Source organism: Gracilinanus agilis, chromosome 4, assembly GCF_016433145.1.
Source record: "Gracilinanus agilis isolate LMUSP501 chromosome 4, AgileGrace, whole genome shotgun sequence".
In the NCBI taxonomy this organism is placed as follows: Eukaryota; Metazoa; Chordata; class Mammalia; order Didelphimorphia; family Didelphidae; genus Gracilinanus; species Gracilinanus agilis.
Window position 1 is genome coordinate 224,894,476 of NC_058133.1, and position 5,711 is coordinate 224,900,186.

At 37.6% G+C, this 5,711-nt stretch overlaps 1 pseudogene; it reads left to right on the plus strand.

Moving 5' to 3' along the window:
• The first annotated feature begins 626 nt into the window (after positions 1-626).
• Positions 627-1,297, plus strand: LOC123244096 (annotated as a pseudogene).
• Positions 1,298-5,711: the final 4,414 nt, after the last annotated feature.

Genomic DNA, 5,711 nt, shown 5'->3' on the forward strand with positions numbered 1-5,711 from the left:
TCAAATTGTTATCTTTGTGACTCAGTAGGGGAATGGCCCTTTTGGTTTTTGAATCATTCATAGAGATCTGCCCTCTATTTGTATTGTAATGATTCATTGAAATACAGGTCTTTTTTGAATCTAAGAGGAATAATTTTGCCCCTCTTCTATTTTAGTAGACTCCTGCCCATCTTAAATCAATAATTTTTATCTCTATGCTTAGTTCTGATCAGAATTATTTAGGTTGGTGTGATTCTGTAGAGATAGTGATTAGTTATTTATTATTAACAAACAATAATCAGAAGCAAATAGTTATAGTTCATAGTTGATTAGGTTAAATAAAAATAAGAGCCTTGGGACTCTTGACTTCCCTCTGGGTCTACACAGATCAGCCCATTTTAGTACAGATTGTCCTGGGCTGGGATTCTGGATTTCATCGCAGCTCTGTGAAATATTCCATTGGTAGTTTGATAGGAATTGGGCTTAGACCTGTGATATCATTGATATGAAGAATTTCTGAATGAGGAACTCCTTCTGTCACTGAAGAGTACATAGAAAATCTAGTTGGCATCCTGAGGAACCCTTCTGGATACTCCTGTTGAAGAGAATTCTCTTTGAGCCCGTTGATTTCTTATTTCCCTTTAGAAATGGCAGCTGTCAGTGGATTTATAAAATATCCTATGTTTATCTTCAACTTCATATTCTGGGTATGTGGTAGCGCAACTCTGAGAGTATCAATATATGCAGGTATCAGCAAATTTGGTCACGAGATCATTTGTGGAGAAGCAACTGGATTGAATACTCATGTAGCTGCAAATCTCTTGATAGCTATGGGTACCATTATCATGATCTTGGTTTCCTGGGATGTTGTGGTGCTATGAAGGAAAGTCGTTACATGTTGCTCTTGTTTTTCATTGGAATACTTCTGATCCTGATTATTCAGATGGCAGCAAGTGTGATAGGAGTAACCTTCAAATCTAAGATTGAAAAAGTAATTTAAAAGAAGTGTTGGCTTTGAGGAGAGATGATACTCAGGCTCAAGCATTTCAAAAGAACTTCGAAAAAATGCAAAAGAAGTTTAAATGCTGTGGAGCTGTTGACTGGGGAAAGAACTTCAACAAGTATGGTGAATCATGTGAATGCACAAATCCTACATATGATATTTGTGAAGAATATGAGGGAAAACATGTTTACAGAGAGTCGTGTGGTCAGCATATTCCTAATTACTTAAGGAAAAAATTTGGTTGTTTTTGCTAGGATTGCATTTGGAGTGGCAGTGATTGAGGTACTTGGCCTGATCCTTTCTTTTGTCTTATGATGCCAGACTGGGACAAAATGAAACTACAGGAGTTAAAACTGTTACCTACCAAATCAGCCTTTTCACAGTTTGCTTTGCTTAAAAAAAACAACTTTACAGCTTTTTTCAAATAGTAGCCAATTTGCTAAAATATTCTATTTTTCAGAAAGCATGGGTACCTTTCATTATGCTCCAGATGTCTTTAAGAGTTGTATGTCATAGGAATAAATGATATGGATGTATATTTTTATTCAGAATGAAAATACATTTTGTTTTAATTGAAAAAAAGTCTTTCCTCCTGTAAACTTTATGTTAAACTTCAACTTGTCAGCATAGCTTGAAGAGGGCCTTCCCCCAGGTGTCACCAGCTTCTATGAATGGCCTCATGAAATCCTTCTTTATGACCCATGTCAGGTGGGCCTGAATAAGAGGCTTGGCTTAATACTGAATCATATCAGTGTAGGGCCCATCACTAGGATGCCCAGGGCAGGGCATGTTGCTATGAATGGGTGACTTAAGGATGAGTGTAGATGGGCTGGTTGTCATGAGGATGGGTTACGGATGGGCTGGTTGTTATATGTCCACTTTATTGTTTGGTAGCAACATGCCAGGGAGCATACCAAGAGTATGGAGTCTGCCACTGAGATAATATGTTGATGCCTGGACTGACCAGACATATAAGGATGGGGCTAGACCCTGAAGGAAATAAAAACTGTATTCTGGAGAAGGTAGAGGTCTCAGACCATGAGGAAGGTCAAGGACTCTACTTGTAGGAGGGGGCCAGATCAATCTAATAAATAATTATTGGCTCCAAGCTCTGCTTCAGTTGTTTTATGCATATTGGACCAATTTTTGTCATTATACACTCATGTGGAAGATGTCAGGGGCCTGCTGCTATAAAATAAAACCTGGCCAAGATGTGGGCATTCTGTAATTGGCCTGCCTTATGTATACCTTATTGTGTGTCTTTAAATCTACCTGCCTAAAGCATCATCTCTTTCTAACATATGTCCAGTCCTGAAAGACTCATTTATTTGCAGCCTGAGGTAACTAAACAGACACTATGCAGTAAGAGGGAAAGGATCTGAGGGGCACTTCTCCAATTCAGTAACAGGCATCCTTGTTGTATTTGGAAAAAGACACTCCATCTCCTAATTCCAAGTATTTTCGCTAACTGTCATCCATGGATAGGATGCTCTCCCTTTGCCTCCTCTCATTCCTGGCTTCTTTCAAACCTCTTCAAAATGAGATCCTTGGAAGTGATAATCATGTTTTGTCTTTGTTCCTTTATCTCTTAGCACAATGTCTTACATAAAATAAATGCTTATTGACTGACTCCTCACCTTTATCCATATTTGCTTAAGTATTTCCCTTCTCAACATAGATGTGAATAATACCTAGTTCCCTTTCATTTATTTTATAATGGTATGTTAAGGGGGAGATTGAAGAGCCTTGGTCCTTTCTCAGTCTCCTTGTGTAATCATAAAATGGGAATTGACATTTTCCAAAGACACTGCAAGGCCTCCTTTCTTCTTATCTTTTTCATTATTTCCCTTATTATTTTATCTAATTCTGTAAAGTATCTCTTTGGTTGTTGGATTGTTGTATATTAATAAATTTTATATTCATGTCATTAGTTCATATTGAATTTATTAAAATATATGATATAAAACATTGATCTCAATCTAATTTATGTAGACTGATTTCTAGTTTTTACAGAAATTCTTGTCAAATATGGAGTTATTTTATCCAACCAGTCCTAATTCTTCATTTTTTCTGTATACTTTATCTGTGCCTCAGAGCTTAGACTAAAATGTTTTTCCTGGAACTTCCAATAAAAGTGCTTTGAGACTCCCTTCTGATAAATGAATGGTTCTTTGGATTCTATATGGAGATTGGCAGGATTTGTCACATTCCAACTCCCTCTCCCCCTCAAAAACCACAAAAACAAAATAACAATTAAGAAAGAAACCTGTCAACCTGATTTAGATTTAAAAAAAAGTAAAACAAAACAAAAAAAACAAAACCCCATAGCAACAATAAAATTGAAGATGACCAGGAATAAAGCTGACCCCACCCTTACCTCATGATTTGGCATTTCTTGACAATAGAGGTGTTCAGGACATGGATTTCCTGGAACAGTCCATTTCCTATAAACAATTGTATCTTCAATCAAGACTCAGAGGTGAAAGGTTGGTAAAAAGGCGATGCTTAAAACACTGAGAAAACCTTGGTCTTTAGCAGTTTTTATTTTAATACTCACAGAATGTCACAGTTGGAAGGGGCATTAGAGGTCATTTAGTCTAGCCCATATAACTAAAGGATTTCCAAGAATTAACATCTGTATGTCATGTCTTTATGGCTTGTAAAATGCTTCATATGCTTTATTGATTATTTCATGATTATTTTATGATTATTTCATTTGAGGCTTATGACAACCCTGGGAAGTATATGCAACAAATATTATTATACTCATTTTATAGATGAAGAAATTGAGATTTATGCAGAGAATGAGTGCCAAGAGATGTAATTTGATCCTACGTCTTGTTGACTCCAAGTTCAATACTAATCAGATTCCCAATGATATGATAGAGTTTTCAGTATATTATTTTTAAGAAATGCTTTTGCTGAAACATCATATTAACTAGTGTGGTAGAATGGGAAACACAGTGAATTTGGTTGGATGCAGAGAAATCTCTCATACTCCTGAGCCTTAGTTTCCTTCCATGTAAAAGATAGTTGACCAAATGATTCCTAAGATCTTTACCTTGAAAACCTATTATCCAATTTTATTCTTAGATCTGAAGCCAACTGATTCCCTCTCCTCTGAAATTCTATAGAAATTCTTTTCTGTAGCACACACTATCATAGATTCCCTAATAATTTTATGAGTGCATGAGCCCCATTGCTTTTCTATTATCTCCAGGATCCAATATAAAATCTTTTGTTTGACTTTTAAAACCTCAGACTGAAATACAATCCTTCCTCCAAAGGGAGGTAGATTGTTTGGGGAAGGCCTAGATAGATGGGAGATGAGAAACACCCACCTAAGGACCGTCTCAGGACCAGCAAATCACAAAACCCTTGGCCTTTTGAAACCAACTTTAATTTTATAATTTGGATAAAGGGAAAGGGTAGGAAGGGTCCTAAAACTACAGATATAAGCTCAAACTCAACTTCTATGCAGCTTGAGAGAAGTACTCTTCTGTTGTTTCCGTAGGCCCTGCCTATCCACTCTCTGCTCTTACTTAAAACCCAAATGCTATCTGATGATCTACTAATCTAAATACCCAAATTGTCTTTAAGAAGGATTAGGATAAGGAGCCTGGGGCTGGCTTCCTAGGTAACCCAGAGTCCCAGGTGACAAACCCTTGGGATTACCTTAGGCAAGTGGATCTTTGACTGGTAGCTGTCAAACAGGTGAATCTCTGTACTCCAGGGAAAAGATAGTCTGCTCCAAGGCAAATTCTCCCAACCACAAGATTTCCACAAGATTAGGTTTTCCCAGGAGAATGCAAGAGCAAAAATCCTCCTTCCAGCTCAGGGGAAAGCCAGAATCAGAAGTGACAGTTAAAATCAGTCAAATCCCAAGGTCCTCCTCTCCTTCCAGAATTTTTACCCCCCCCCCCCAGGGCTTGTATCCAAATTCTTCTTCTTTCCTCTTAAAGACAATCCATACTTTTCCCTTATCCCTTCCCCACATTCCTACAAGACACTTAGTAGCTGTGTGATTCTAGAAAAGTCACTTTAACCTCTGTTATCCTTAATCCACTGGAGAAGAAAATGACAAATTATTGCAAAACTTTGCTAAAAAAGCCCCACAGACAGTATGATTCACAAGGTCATGAAGAGTCAGACACAACTGAATGACTGCTTTTGCTAACAAGATTTTAAGTCCCTTGAGGACAAGAATAGTATCTTATACAATTGACCATGCCCCAATCATATTGTCTTTACCCTTTGTGTATACATTTTTTTTTAAACCCTTGTACTTCGTGTATTGTCTCATAGGTGGAAGAGTGGTAAGGGTGGGCAATGGGGGTCAAGTGACTTGCCCAGGGTCACACAGCTGGGAAGTGGCTGAGGCCGGGTTTGAACCTAGGACCTCTTGTCTCTAGGCCTGACTCTCACTCCACTGAGCTACCCAGCTGCCCCCTGTGTATACATTTTAAGGAGTATATCCAGTGCTGTGCTAGAGCTAGCCAGTTGATAGTTAAATTTTTGTGAGTATTGTTCATTACAGCCAGTGTGTGCAGACCTGAACCAGTGATGTTATTTGTTACTTTAAAAGAACTGAGCTAATTGCAGCAGAGTGTGTTTGATACATTATTGTCTACTTTAAGATTGTGGTTTTATTAACAAATATTCGATAATGAACTTAATTGCATTTTGTTCTGATGGTGCTGATAAAATGAGAAGAAAGTCTGAAGTAGTT